This window comes from Talpa occidentalis, unplaced genomic scaffold (assembly GCF_014898055.3).
Source record: "Talpa occidentalis isolate TD23 unplaced genomic scaffold, MPIMG_talOcc4v2.1 talOcc4.9, whole genome shotgun sequence".
In the NCBI taxonomy this organism is placed as follows: Eukaryota; Metazoa; Chordata; class Mammalia; order Eulipotyphla; family Talpidae; genus Talpa; species Talpa occidentalis.
The window spans coordinates 73,835,756-73,851,709 of NW_023605305.1; the positions used below are offsets into that span (position 1 = coordinate 73,835,756).

The 15,954-nt window shown below is 44.1% G+C and overlaps 1 pseudogene; it reads left to right on the forward strand.

Moving 5' to 3' along the window:
• The first annotated feature begins 12,551 nt into the window (after positions 1 to 12,551).
• On the forward strand, positions 12,552 to 13,170 carry LOC119236640 (transcription elongation factor A protein-like 3; annotated as a pseudogene).
• Positions 13,171 to 15,954: the final 2,784 nt, after the last annotated feature.

Sequence of the window (15,954 nt, forward strand, 5' to 3'; positions counted from 1 at the left end):
CAGAAAAGCAAACTAAAGATTAGGTCACCAGATAATGATGGTAATCTCTGTGTTGTGGGTTTTGGGGTGAATTGTTTATTTTTCCCAGGATTATTTTACATGTTGGGTTACACGGGGCTTGGAAGAGTGGGGGGCGGTGGTCTAGTTGGAAATGTAGTACAAATACTCAAGGCCTCAGGCTGAAACACCTTTCCATTTAAAGGGGGAGGCCTCCAAGATCTCTGCCAACCGGTCATTAAAGAGTCACTTCTAAAAGTACTGGTGTTATTACCCACCCCCCACCTCCACACACCCCCACCCCTACACCTCTGCCAGGGCTTCAGGTTTTAAAAACAATTGAGGAGTGCAGGGTTTTCCCCTCCTTTGTTAATATGTAAAATAATACCTGCAGGCAGGTGCTTTTTTTTTAAAAAAATCAGAATGTAGAAGGCTTCTCTAGAGTCCACATCTGCTCCCCAAAGTATAGGGCAAGAGTGATTGCTTCAGTGTCCTCTCCAGAACCCAGAGCGTAGGTGGGCCTTTAGCCACACCAGGTGGAGCCTTGTGGTGCAGAACAGTCTCAGCGCTGGTGGAGCCCAGACTCTGGCCAACAGGTTTATGAAAAAAGGTTCAACATCATTTGCAATCAGGGAAATGCAAATCAAAACTACAATGCAATACCATTTTACACCAGTGAGAATGGCACATATTAATAAAACTAGCAACAACAAATGTTGGCGACAATGTGGAGAAAAAGAATCTCTCCTGCACTGTTGGTGGGAGTGCAAACTGGCCCAACCACTATGGAAAGCTGTGTGGAGATTCTTCAACCTGCTAAAGATGGAGCTTCCATATGATCCAGCAATTCCACTCCTAGGTATTTACCCAAAGGACAGAAAAACATTAATTCCAAAGAGCACCTGCACCCGTATGTTTATAGCAGCACTATTTACAATGGCTAAGCTTTGGAAACAACCCAAATGCCCAAAAATAGATGACTGGATCAAGAAGATGTGGTATATATACACAATGGAATATTACTCAGCAATCAAAAAAGATAAACTTGGGCCTCCCCTGGTGGCACAGCGGTTGAGCGCTGGGCTGCGAAGCTGCCCGCAGCCTCTGCAGCAGCGGTTCGATCCCCGGAGAGGGTCCCACATGGCCCGCAGCCTCTGCAGCAACGGTTCAATCCCCGGAGAGGGTCCCACATGGCGCGCAGACGTCACCTGCCCCGTGCGCCCCCATTACTCCCCTCCCCTGTTCTGCTCCCTGCTCTGGCTCTGGTGAATTCTCTCACCCTCCTGCACTTCTGACTGTACCCAGTGCTTGTGTAAATAAATAAATAAATCTTTTTAAAAAAGATAAATTCATGCAATTTGCAGCAACATGGATGGGGCTGGAAGAGATCATGCTCAGTGAATTAAGCCAGAAAGAAAAAGAAAAATATTGGATGATCTCACTCATAACAAAGAGACACCCTAAATTCCATAGCAGGAATTTAGAAAACCTAAATAAGGGATCAGGAAAAAGACTAATTACAATAAAGAAAAAATCAAAATCAACAAGCAACCATAAACCAGGGACACACTAACTGGGGGGGTGGGTGGGTGGAAAGAGGGATTAGGGCCAAAATAAGGGGGGGTGAGCATTGTACCGGGAAAATAACCAAAATAAAAATGCATACATTTTGCAAAAATGAAAAATGATGTAAGAATTACATAAAATTAAAAAAATGGGCAGAATAGCTCAAAAAACACTTCTCCAAGGAGGAAATACAAATGGTCAACAAGTATATGAAGCAATGTTCAACATCACTCCTACTCAGGGAAATGCAAATCAAAACTACAATGAGATACTACCTTATATCAGTGAGAATGGCACATATTTAAAAAAAACAGGAAACAACAAATGGTGAGAATATAGAGAAAAAGGAACTCTCCTAAACTGTTGGTGGGAATGCAAACTGGTCCAAGCACTACGGAAATCTGTGTGGAGGTTCCTCAAACTACTAAACATGGAGCTACCATATGAACCAGCAATTCCACTCCTAAATCCACCCACAGGACATGAAAACATTAATTCAAAAAATACCTTCACCCCTATGTTTGTTGCAGCACTATTTATAGTAGGTAAAACTTGGAAACAACACAAATTTCCAAAAATGGATGACTGGATGAAGATGTTGTATATCATACAATGGAATGTTATAAACTCATGCCATTCACAGCAAGATGGATGGCGCTGGAAGGAATTAAGCTTAGAGAAATAAGCCAGAAGGAAAAAGAAAAATATTGGATGGCTTCACTTATAGGAGGAATATAGGGGAACCAAATAAGGGATCAAGGAAAAAAATAATAATAAATAAACAAAATAATAAATAAATAAATAAACAAAATTAGCAGGCAACTATAAATCAGAGACATTCTACATGGGAAGGGAAGGGAGAAAGATCAAAACAGGGTTCAGAAGAACACAAGGGACTCTGGTGATGGTGCATGGATAAATTAGTGGTGGGAATTTTATGGGACTACACCTGAGAGGAGAAAGCAAACATTGTACAAAAAGGAAGAATGATGTAAAATATATATAAAGAAAGACATTAATTTGGATTTATGAAGGTAATGAAGTTAATTTGTCAGAATTACTGAATTTTTGTTATTTGATGAGAGCTTTATTCATTGAATATTGAACCTTAATAAATGTTCCTATAATTCCTGTTTTGAATTAGTAAAAAAAAAAAAGAAAATTTTGCCTCAAGTTAACAGTAAAACAAAAACGATAGTAACAAATTAGAAGTTACCTTGTATAGTAGTTAAATAACTAATCCTCTAACAAGCACCTCTAACACCCTCTTACTCATCTCTCTCCATATGCTGCTACAAACATTAAGAATCTCAACTCTGACTGCAATGGCATTTCCCTCCTCTGATCCCTGAGGAAGAATCCTGTATGGATGCTCCTTGAGTATAGACACTCATGACTGATTCCATGGAGTTGAGACAAAGAGAAATCCCCAGGGGTAGCCTGGAATGTGATTTCCAGGGGGACTGTGAATATGGAAATGTAGAACTAGCAACTAGCGCTTGGAGAATTCTGAATTTGTGAGAGATTTGGAGTAGTTCACACTGGCAAGAGAAGAACAAAATGCAGCAATATAAAGCCAAGATGACTAGGTTGCCTGTTTGCCAATTAAATGTTTTGAAAGATCACCACCTCATGCCACATTGGAAAAATCTCACTTGAGATTGGTCTGTGTGAAGTGCTAAAAGCAAATTCAAGGACCGGAAAGAGAGGGGGGGTCTAAAGAGGTAAACTGGAGAGTGTTCACCCATGTCAGTTTTCTCAGAGGGTGGGGAGAACATTCAATACCCATACGAAGGTTACACACACACACACACACACACACACAAACACACAGATGAGCAGGTAGAAAGACAGAGGACACACAGGACACACTGGACCTGGACTTTGGATGTCTTAAGACGGTGTTCTATTGCTCTATATCCATGATCTTTCCTCCAACCCCAGGAAACCAAGAAGGAAGAGAGATGGCAAGTATCAGAATGAAATAAACAGGAGAATGAATAAAGGGAAACACTCTTTCCATCTTCCCTAAGGTAAGTCCCCAAGACTCTATCACATCTGACTCTAGGTTAGGCATTCTATTTGAATGAGGTTGGGTCATAATCTACCCGAAACTCTGTCTTGTTTAGCTAAATGGGATAAGATGTGTATCTGATGTTGACCAGAGAAATCTGGGTTCAGCCTGCTCCCCACTGGGAGGTAGGAAAGAAGATTCTAAGTATGAAAGTGATCCTAAATAGGGGAAAGCTGTTTCTTGATTGTACGCAATCAAAATTTTACTCAATCAACAGGTAAGTTAGATTAATGATAATATACCAGGTTTCTCATGACAGAACAAAGTAATTTGCCAGTAGTATAGACCAGAAGTCTGAAGGAGTTCACAGAGATAGAAATGGGTGTGAATAAAACTAATACCAGTAACTGTAGATGGGTCTTTACAGAGTGAATTATGTTTTAACAGGAAAGGACAAAGCAGGCAAAGATGTTCCAAAATAATTATTTGAATGACACTGCAGAGGAGGGAACTTCAGGTAACCTGTGGGGAACAGAGTCGATAACAGGTAGTGGAAGGTAAGCGGAAAATGGCTGAAGTAGAGTGTGAAATGGCTGAAGGGAGTTTCACTGAAGGCCATATTGATGATATTGGAAACAGTTTTATAGAAGTCCCATAATTCCTAGTCTCTTGTCTTTACCTTCCTGTGTCTCTCCTTTCCCTTCAATCCTCTTTCTCTCAGTCTTCTGATTTCTTCTCTTTTCTGTACATCACCTACCATCTGAAGTCCTTCAAAGCTTTGTAAAGAAGTAAAGACATTTTATTGCTGCTGTGACAATAAGATGAAAACCAGTAAAAGGAAAAATGAAAGAATTAAAAGAAAAAGATAAATAGGTGATTTTTTGGTATTTGGTTCCCAGTGAATTATCCAGTTCAAAAGTTAACTTCCTTTCATGGAATGTACAGATAAAAATTCATGGATCATAACTTTGTCATACAACCTGGGACATTCTTGAGAATGAAATGGAATGTTATCCACAATTACACTGAGATGACAAACATAACAATTGTAGACCATGGGATTAACCACAGCAAACTGAGAAAGGCACTGACCATATAGAAATGTTTGATAGCATTTGGTATGACATCCAAGTCCCAGCCAGCAACGGACTCTCCTGAAGGTGAGTGATTTTCCCGCCCACTGGGTTATAACTCCTAGAGGCCAGGATTGTGCTCAGTATCCATCTTTGGTTCAAGCACAACATCTCACCCAGTGCTCTGTGTGTCATGAGCCCAGAGTTCATGTGTGCTTTTTTTATGGGTAGGCAAAGGACAGGTCTGGGTTTCGGTGACTGGGGGGCAGGAATAAGCTTACACATGCAGTCATATTGGAGACCCTATGCGAACTTTGGGGTTCCTGAGGAGGTGTGGAATGTCTGTGGTGGGGAGTAGAACATAAAGAAATTTGTCCCCTTTCCTGGGCCTGGCTGCCTATGGTGCTCCCCTGACCAGGTCTCCTCACAGTGTCCCATCGGTCCTGCTTCTGGTCTTGTTCCCAAGCTCCCTGCGTGACTCTCTTTAATTGTAAGCTTGGGAGCTTCTATTGTAGGCTAGTATTTGTGGGTTCCCCTGGGAGTCATCAGCTTCTCCCTCTTCCCTCAGGCCCTGTGTTAAGTACCTGCACGGGCAGTGGGAGTCAGTCTGCCGCCCAGGCTGAGTGACTGGGACTCTGCGGCAGGTGGCTGAGCTCCTTGGGTGGGCATGGATACACAGGTCCTGCTTCTCACCCCATCTGCCTGGCGCGAGCTCCTTGACTGAGACCCCTTTCTTCCCCGATTTACTGAGAGGCCATCACTGCCTGTCTGGGCCCCTTTGTCTGAACTAGAGAGTCTAGCGAGGGGCTCGTGGGGGACTGAGGAAGGTCAGAACTGTGGGTTCCTCCCTGCGCCCTCTGACCAGTAAGTGCAAACACAGGAGAAGAATGATGAAATGATGATGTTAGAAACTCCTCTGCAGGGTATGTGCTGAATTTGTTTTTGTCCAAGGCATCCACTCAAAGGTGAGTGAGGTCTTTTTCCTGTCACCCTCTTCATTCTTCTCTGCAGTTTCTGTTACTGATTGATGGGCCTACCCCATTTCTATTTGCCAGCATTTCCTTTCCCTCATATTCAGGCCTTTATTAAGATTTTTTTTTCTCTTCAGGAGTAAGGAGTTTTCATCTTTTACTATCAAGACTTTCCTCACTTTCTTGTACCTCTTCCTTTTTTTCTGCTTCTCCCATTTTATTTCTTTATTGTAACATTTTCCTTTCATCTTTCCTTTATCTGGGTTGGGAGGCTCAGAAATGGGTTCCTGGGTTGAAGGGTGGGCTGAAGCAGGGAGACAAAGGGCAAGTGGGGAGAGATGTGGGTGAAAGAGCAGGGAGGAAGAGCTGATATGGAACTTGAGAAAGAATATTGAGTTTTTGCATAAATTGATCAATCATTTAAGAACTGTTTACTGAAAACTTATTATTTTCCAGGACTGTTGTAGAAATCAGGGGCCCCCAGGTGAGCAGAGAACACAGATAGGATCGATTTGGAAAGCAGAAGTAGATTAAATTCATATGAATTAAATACAGCAAACCAGATGCTACTGAGTACATGGGAATAAGAAATTAAAGAAAGGTGAAGGAAAGAAATCTTTCACATTTAATTAAGTGTTGAGGAAGGTCTGGCTGAGAAGATGAGGAGGTGGTGAAAGAACAAGGTTGAGCATATCTGGAGTGAACTTTCCACAAAGCCCTGGACTGGTGTCTGCCTTCTCTGGGAGAGACAACAGGGAGGCTGCTTACCAGTTGATAAAAGCCTTGCTTTATTCTCAAAGTCTTTTGACTTTTATCCTGTAGATGGGTTTACTCCAGTCGTATGTGGCAAATAGACTGGGATGAATGCAAGTGTGAAATGGAGAGATAAGGTCAGTTAAGGACCGTTTCTCTCATCCATGGAAGCAGCAACAATGGTGTGTCAGATGAGAACTGACAGACATAAGAAGTGGTTAGAGGTAGATATGTTGTGGAGGAAAAGCTAGCAGGGTTTTCTGATGTTTAGAGTGTTTCAAAGGAGAGAAGTCAAAGCTGGCCCATTAGTGATGCCCAGAGCAACCGGGTGTACCTGCCTTTCGTTGTGATCTGAAGGAGGTGAGGACAGATGTTTCTCCAGGGCTCAGTTTGGGTGGAAGAATTAGAATTCAAGAGAACTGTCCAAAGTAGGGAGAAAAATGCCATTAGCTAACAATATAGTCTGAACTGTGAGATGAGGAACATAAGAGCGGGAGGGAAAGCATGTCCGCGAAGGGGCTGCAAGCCAGTGCCTCTGCACACAGGTAGTAGGAGGAGGGTTTTCTGCAGTGAGGTCTGGGTTTGTTTTTCTGGCTGGTTGAGCCCTAACATAAACAAAAAAGAACTTAAGATGATAGGACAGTGACTTTCTTCGGTAGAGCCCTCTCCCCCAAATGACACCTGGGTGTTACTGGTGTTACTCCCTTCCAGCGCCATCCATGTTGCTGCAAATTGCATGTGCTTATCTTTTTTGAATGCTGAGTAATATTCCATAGTATAAATGTACCACATCTTCTTGATCCGGTCATCTATTTTTGGGCATTTGAGTTGTTTCCAAATCTTAGCTATTGTAAATACTGCTGCTATAAACATGGGCGTGCAGGTGCTCTTTGGAATTGATGTTTCTGTGTCCTCTGGGTAAATACCTAGGAGTGGAATGGATGGATCATATGGAAGCTCTATGTTTAGTAGGTCCAGAAATCTCCACACAGATCTCCATAGTGGTTGGACCAGTTTGCACTCCCACCAACAGTGCAGGAGAGTTCCTTTTTCTCCACACCCTCGCCAACATTTGTTGTTGCTAGTTTTTTTAATATGTGCCATTCTCACTGGTGTAAGATGGTCTCTCATTGTAGTTTTGATTTGCATTTCCCTGATTACAAGTGATGCTGAACATTTTTTCACATGCCTGTTGGTCATTTGCATTTCCTCTTCAGAGAAATTACTTTTTAGCTCTTCTGCCTATTTTTTGACTGGATTATTTTCTTTGTTTTTGTTGAGTCTCATCAGCTCTTTGCAGATTTTTGTGATCAGTCCTTTATCATTAGTGTTGTGTGCAAAAATGTTCTCCCAGTTGGTGGGGTTTCTCTTTGTTTTTGCTGCTTCACTTTTGGCATTTGGTATGCTGTTTATTGAACTGGAAAAGCTTTTTTTTGTATGTAACAACATGTAAGTACTACTGAGTGCAGGTTGTTTACCTTCCCAGGACAGCAGTACATCTTGACAGCTTGTCCTAGGTCCACATCAATTCTCCTGCTCCATAATACAGCCTACAGAGATCTTGACTATTTTAACATTCCATAGAACATTGTGTTCTATGGCCCGCAATTCTCGCGTTTGTTCAATAACCTAGGTACAAAGAGATTGTGGTGGGGGCAGAGGCAGGCTTAGCAACTTGTATTTATCCTCATCAGGCTGACCTGGTTATTACCATCATTGAGTTCATAACCTTCCATCAATAAAAATTACTTTTGAGCCCTAACATGGAAACTTTCCTTTGGGAAATCAGCTAGGCACCTGGTTAGCAGGTTGATTATACTGGATCTCTTTCATCATGAACAGGGTATCAATTTGATGTCATTGGAATAAACATCTATTCTAGATATAAATTTGCTTTTCTTGCCAATAATGTTTATTTCGCCAACATCTATATACTTATAGAATGCCTCAGACAGTATCAAATGTCCAATAGTAAAAGATAATGGAAAAGCAACCAACCCAAAACAGTAATATTGAGGATTCATATATTTTGGGATGAAGATATAGATTAAGGTTATAGCTGTAGGTGACAGAAATAAGGAATGGTAAGTGGAAGAAGAAAATAAATATCCAAAATGACTTCATGATGAGTTGGCATGTTTATGTTAGACTAGGCATGTGTGTACATGTTTATAAATTAATTTGTTCTTTCTCTGTCCTCCTTCCTATTTATATACCAATTGTTGGTGGTGGCTAATATTCAGACGAGATTGTAACCAAATACAAGGCATAACTATCATTACCAACATCTGGACACTGTAACTAATTAGGGATACCATGTGTATGAAGAATAATTAAGCTTTGTTGTGTTGTTTTTCCTGTTAACAGCAGTTAAAATATGGGAAAACGGTGTGTATGGATGCTGATTAGCCAAAGGAATGGACTATATCACATACTGAACTCTTTCCTAAGTATTAAATCCATACTTCTGCTCTCTGATTTGTGTTTCTGGAGCTGCTTTGTCATCAAAGTTTTCATTAGAAACTGCCAAAAGGGGCAATGGTTGCGAAGAGGGGAGAAGAAACTGAGTCCTCACACTTTAATGTTTTTCCTGTCAAAGTCATCACATAAATGTTTCTCACTCTGGCGGTTGATTCCACATCGCAGATTTTATTTTCACATTCCCAGAACCAGTCTTACCCTGCCTTTCAGGTGACTAAACATTCACTAATAAGTGCCATTCCCCAGTCTGATGCCAGAAACTCTCCTCTGAACTCTTCAGGTTTTCCACCCAACTGTACAGTAGCCATTTATCAGAAGTTTAGATCCCAGTCTTGCAAACCCTTCCTCCTCCTCTGGGTTCTGGAAGTTCCACCATACATCAGGACAGAGGAGATTTCTCAGAAGTCTGAGAAATGGAAACTTGGGGCCCTTCTGAGGTATCAATACTAGGTAGTTAGTGTCCATTCCCGAGATGTTTGTGCTCCAAGACTCCAGGTTGTAGTAACCCAAACCTTCTCCTTTTCCTCTCCAGGCCTAAGGAAACTTGCTTTTTACTGTAGACTTGTAGGTATTTTCTTCCTCTGCTGTCCTTTCTGTTCTTGTTTTGCCACTGCTGTTCTCAAATATTTGGTTAGCAACTCTTTGCATTACATTTTCTCTGCTAAAATAACTAGTGTGGATTTATTTCTGACTGGACCATGACTGATACATAAATTTTAAAATAATGGCTTAAATTTTGAATTTAGCTCTAATCTTCATCCTTCAAAACTGTTTTGTGCCACTCCCAGCCTATGATAACAAATATTGTAACTGGACTGAAGTTTCCCTGTAGCATTAACCATCAGAAAACTCTGCAGTGGCTCCCCGCAATCCTCCAGACCTGTTCTTGGGATGGAAAAATTAACTCAGAGCAGACAGGCCACAGACAATTGTGTGTGCAGATTTCCTACTATACCAGCTTAGTGTCTCCCCGATCTTCTCCCTCTCCCTAGTCCCTATCAAGGCCACCCCACTTGACACCCTTTGGATTAGCAACCAGCTTCATTCTTTCTCCAAGCAGCTGTTGCCTACACCAGGGATCCCACTTCACTTCTCCCAGTCAAAGCTGGTTCATCCTGCTCATCCAGTCAGGTCCCCAAGCAGAGACTGGCCTATCACTCCAGAGCCATGGCAGAGCAGAGTGGAGGGTAACATGGAACTTCCCTGTGTCTAAGACTGATACAGGGCAGTGAGGGGCACTAATCCTGGCCAAGGACACTGCCCAAATAGTTCATCGGTCACTGTCTGAGCTCGTCACCCGTATGCACAATTGCAAGACTACTCAGGCTCCAAGAATAACAATGGGATTTATGTAACAAACCAGGGAAAAACAAAGAAAGGAACTTTCTTTCTTTCTTTCTTTAAAGATTTATTTATTTATTTATTTATTTATGCATGCATGTGAGAGCTGGGGCACAGACCAGAGACAGAGCGGGGAACAGAACAGGCAGACTGACTGAAATATCTGCTGAGGGGAGCAGCGGGCGAGACAGGAGGGGACTGCCTCGCCATGTGGGTTGCTCCCTGGTGGGGGAATCAAACTCATGCAGATTGTTTCATAGTGTGGTGCTTAACCCCTTGTGCCACTAGGGAGGCCCTGGAAAGGAACTTTAATACAATTGGTGTGCAATACAGAAAAGACAAAGTATAAAATGTCCAAATCAAGTATCTGAAGTTACCCATCCCCTCGTGGGTAAATGTCCAGTCAAACAGGGTTGGCTCAAAGCAGGGCCACTGAGGCCAGAAAGCCTGCCACAAGTCTTAGGCACCTTCTGGTGGGAACCCATAGAAAAGGGTCAGAAATAGCCAGACAAGCCTGGGAGGAAAAGAGCAAAATCAAAATCAAGATAAAAGCTGCCATTGTTAACCTCCACACGTCTCTTCCAAGTGTCTCCTTCCATGTCCCCCAAGTCCCTGATGCAAGTCCAAGGCTGTGAAGCAAGCACGGGGACTTCTTTCCATATCTTTCTTGCTCCATATGCCTCCTCCAAATCTGCTCTCCAAGTCCTTTTTAGCTTCCTTTAGTGCTCAGCTCCACTCTTCACTAGGTAGGGCAGGAAACATGGGACACCCCCTCCATTTCTAGTTTACACTGTTGCACTTACTGTTTCATCTATAGGAACTGAAGCAGATCTGCATATTGGGAGAAAAGAGAAGGACAAAGTGACAAAGGCATGGGAGGGAGGTGGGCTCTTTGGACATTTTTGTCTTTTCCTAAGGACAGGGAATAAGGTGCAGAGAGGTCCGTTCTAACACCAGGAGGATCCTGGCCTCACTCTTCCAACATTCCAGTAATACTTGGGCAAGGACAGAAGGAAGTCTCAGATCAGTTATGTAACCCATGGAGATGGTCAGCGGTAGCCCCATCCCTACATTCCAGACAGGAGTTGTGTGGGTTCTGTATTTTATTTTATTTTTTTTTACGATTTATTTATTTATTTATACAAGCACTGGGTACAGTCAGAAGTGCGGGAGGTTGAGAGGATTCACCAGAGGCAAAGCGGGGAACCGAACAGGCAGACTGATGAAATACACTGCTGAGGGGAGCAGCGGGCATGGCAGGAGAGGTCTGTGCACCATGTGGGACCCTCGCCGGTGGCCTGGGGATCAAACCAGCACTGCAGAGGCTGCGGGAAGCTTCACGGCCAGTGCTCAACCACTGTGCCACCAGGGGAGGCCCTTCTTTCTTTTTTTTTTTAAGATTTTATTTATTTTTACATAGAAGACCTGGGGTGGGGTTGGGGGTAGAGTGGATTCACCAGAGACACCCATGGGGACCAGAACAGGCTGATCTACTGAAATACACTGCTGAGGGTGTTGTAGAAATTCTGGTCTTTTACCCAGGCTGAGGAAGAACAAGTGGTGCTTCAGGAATAGTGAGGTCAGGAAAAGATTTATTGCTGATGCATGAGGTCCCAGACTTGGGTAACCGAGCACTGGTTTAAAGACAAAGCATTCCTTATATATATATATATTCCTTATATATATAACGCTCTCCATAAACTCATGCCATTCGCAGCAATGTGGATGGAGCTAGAAGGAATTATGCTCAGTGAAATAAGCCAGAAGGAAAAAGAAAAATATCGGATGGGTTCACTTATAGCAGGAATGTAGGGGAACCAAATAAGACATCAGTGTGAAAAAATAATAAGAGTACAAAACACAACAAAGCAAAAATGGACAATTACAAATCAGAGCCATACTGCAGGGGAGGAGGAGGGAGAGGGATCAGAGGGAGGGAGGGAGGAGCACAGGGGACTGAGGTGAAGGTGCAGGGGTGCACTGGTGAAGGAAATTCTATGGGGACTACACCTAGGGGAGTGGGGGAAGCAAATATTGTTTAAAAATGAACAATGATGTAAAAAATCAAAATAAATTAATATAAAAAGTAAAGAAAATAGGGCAGCAGCCCCCGCGCCGCCCGCCTGCCCTGCGGTCCAGTCCCGGTGCGGTCCGCTCCCGTCGCCCGCGCGGAACCGGCTCCGGGAGCTGCCCCGGCGGCGGGCGGGGGCGAGCGGGCCTCGGCGAGCCCGAGGAGGCGCCGGCCTGCCCGGCCCCGCAGGTCTGCCCGCCTGCTTCCAGCACTCTGCAAGGCTAGAAGGACTAGCAACCTGTCCAGAGTCCCCGCAGGCCAGGAGCAGGAGGGGAAATCTCAGCATGGAAAAGCTCTGCACGGAAAATGAAGGGAAGCAGGAAAGCGGGGCCGGCCAGCAGAGGAAGTGGAGCCTGAAGGTGGAGACAAGTCTGAGGAGGACGAAATGCCGCACATAAAGAGGACCCCAGAACACAGGAAGCGCCAGGATGAGGGACAGGCAGGTGATGGGGACAGTCAGAAGGGGAGGGAAAGCAGGAGCAGCAGGGCAAGTCGGAGGAGGAGGGAAACGCGCACGGGGAGGGCGAGCCCGAGGCCCCGGCCAGCCGAGCGCGCGCTGCGGGCAGCTGGAAGCGCCGGCCGAGGATTACGTGCCCGGGAAAGCCAAAAGGAAAATGGACAGGGGGACGGAGGATTCCCCCAAAGACTGTCAGGAGAACGTGCTGGAGAGGCCTGCGGGCGGTGAGGAGGTGATGAGAGAATGTGGAGATGTGTCCCGGGCTCAGGAAGAGCTGAGGAAAAAACAGAAAAGGGGGGGGGGCGGGGGGGGGCGGGGCGGGGGGCTTTCATTGGATGCAAAGAGATGTGCAGGATCCTTTTGCCCCAAGGGGCCAACGGGGTGTCAGGGGAGTGCGGGGCAGAGGTAGGGGCCAAAGGGGCTTACATGATATCCCCTGTCTTTAATACCTTTGGCTTCGATATTCCGGTGTCTCTAATGAGAATATTGCTGACCCCGCTTGCCCTGGCAGGCATTTGCCAGGCTATGTGCTTTAACCTCGTGCTGATCCTTCGCGTTAGGTGTCACTCTTGTTACCAGCGGCCTTCTGACCCAGCTAGAGTGCTCTATCAGTAGGGGAGTTTTCACCCATGTGCATGGAAGAGATGTTCCTGGTGCATTGTAAAATAATAAAAAAGGACAGTTTTCAGAACCGCAAAAAATAAAATAAAATAAAAAATAAAGAAAATAAAGAAAAAATAAATAAATAAATTTTTAAAAATAAAAAAAAGAATTTATGTGTTTGGGGGACACAACTGTTCAGGCCTAGCAGCCGTATGGCCCTTCCAAGGCAGAAGTGGCTCAGCACCAGCCACAGGCACTTGGAGAGTAGGAAAAGGGGTAGTTTGCTTTTAGTCTCTGGATCTTGTGATTCTTGACCTTTGAAGTCCAATGGGACAATATAGCTTGCTTGTCAGCAGAGGAAATACAAGCAATATGTGTGTCCCCTGCTTCTTGTGTTAAAAAAATAATAATTCAATGAAGTAAATTTAGAGACCTAATGGGTTTTATTAGATGATTCTTTTTTTTAAAGATTTGTTTATTTTTGCATACAAGAACTGGGGTATAGTTCAGACGTGTGGAGCTGAGAGGATTCACCAGAGATAGTGGGGAGCAGAGCAGTCAGATCCACTGAAGCACACTGCTGAGGGGTGCAGCAGGCAAGACAGGAGAGGTCTGCTGCACCATGTGGTCTGCTCCCTGGCTGGCCTGGGATCCATCTCCTGCCACAGCAGCTGTGGCCTGGGACAGCTTGACAGCGCTGTCTTTTACCCCTGCACCACCAGGGAGGCCCTTATTCGATGATTCTTGAATCGGGCAGCATCTCATCTAATCAGCAGAAAAGGGCTCCAAGGAGCTGCACAAAATGGAAGATTTTATAGTCAGAAAGATGACAGAGGTAAAGTTGTTAGCAAAAGAAAGATTATTTTTGGGAAGATGACCTTCCCTTAGGGAAGGTGCTCTGATCTAATCAGACAGATTACCTCACCAGTGCTGACCAGGAAATTGCAGATTGATTGATGTAAAATTTCACTTTTGAGGGTGCCTCCCTCAAAAGTGAAACCCTCCCTGGCTTAGGGGTTAAGTCTCAGAGCTATCACCCTTTGGCCTGAGTTTGATCCCCTGCCAGAGAGCTAATCCACATAGCACAGCAGACCTCTCCTGTCTTGCCTGCTGTTCCTCTCAGCAGTGTATTCCAATGGATCTGCCTGTTCTGTTTCCCACTCTCTCTGGTGATTCCTCTCACCCCTCCCCCTGTACCTCTGGCCTACATCCCAGTTCTTCTATGCAAAAATAAATAAACTTAAAAACAATAAAATTGGAAACAAGAACAAGAACAAGAAATGTATTGGAAACAAGAACATAGGATGAAACATCAATTTAAAAAATAAATAAATAAAATTCCACTTTTGGGAGAGGCTGAAACTGCAGTTAGGTTTGGTATTAAGTCTTGGTGGGTTTGACATAACTGACTCTGTGTTGGTCTGTTGTTTCTCTTTCAACACTAGTCACCCCTTTGGTATGCCAGTCATGTCTCGTGGGCTCAGAATTCCACTATGTTGGGAGAGTAGCACCAGCCACAAAGTGAGAACAGGTATGCTGATACCTTAGGACTGAGCTGATGGCCCCAGAGACCATGCCTCCTATAGCCAGAATTTCAAATTAATACTTACTCCCAACAGTCAAAGAACCCGGTGATACCCTTTCTCACCCTGGTCCTTTTCTGCATCAAGCAACTTACTCTGAAAATGACAACAGACCAGGAAAGGGAATAGGGTGACCCATGGCTCCTGTCCCCCTTCAGTCTGTTGTTTCACTTCTCAGTACATAGTAAACAATGTCAGCAGGATATGTGTATGAAGAAGTTAAATGAAAACAGTTGCGTTCATCTTGAGCACTATTAGAGGAAGAAGGAAATACTGTTACAGGGAATAGGCCTGGGTTCTGCTGCCTGTCACAACCAAAAGGCCAATAAATAGAGACAGGAATTGAATCTATAAGCACTTTTATTTTTTAGATCGCTGGCCAGTGGTCTGAGAAAACAGAAGGACCATTCTCCCGTCTCATCTGGAACTGGCCTTTTTTTTAAACTTTATTTTTATTTGTAAAGATATATTTATGCATATAAGAACTGGGGTGTATGCCAGAGGTGTGGGGGGTGAGAGTAGTCACCAGAGAGAGTGGGGAGCAGAACAGGCAGATCTACTGAAATACACTGCTGAGGGAAGCAGTGGGCGAGGCAGGAGAGGTCTGCTGTGCCATGTGGGTTGCTCTTTGGCGGGCCAGGGATCAAACTCCTGCTACAGTGGCTACTGATAGCTTCATAGAGCTGTCTTTAACCCCTGCTCCACCAGGGAGGCCCTGGAACTGGCCTTTTTATGATGAGTTAAACAAAAACACTTAGTCATAAACAAACAGCCCATTATAGTTGATGTTCTTGGTATTCACCGTGTTCAGCCCCCAGAGTTTGTTACAGCTTCTCGGTTATCTTGACCTTGGTACATCCTGGCCTGCTTGTCTTATTTCTGATGGTGTCAATGTCCAGTTGCTCATGTGGGCATAAGCAGGGCAGGAATCTCAGTTTTAAAGCAAACAGATCATTGGCCATATAGTGTGTACACGCAACCTCTCCTGGGTGTGTATTTGCAGATTCGTACACAAAATGGTGCCCTTTCCCCTCATCCCTGGCC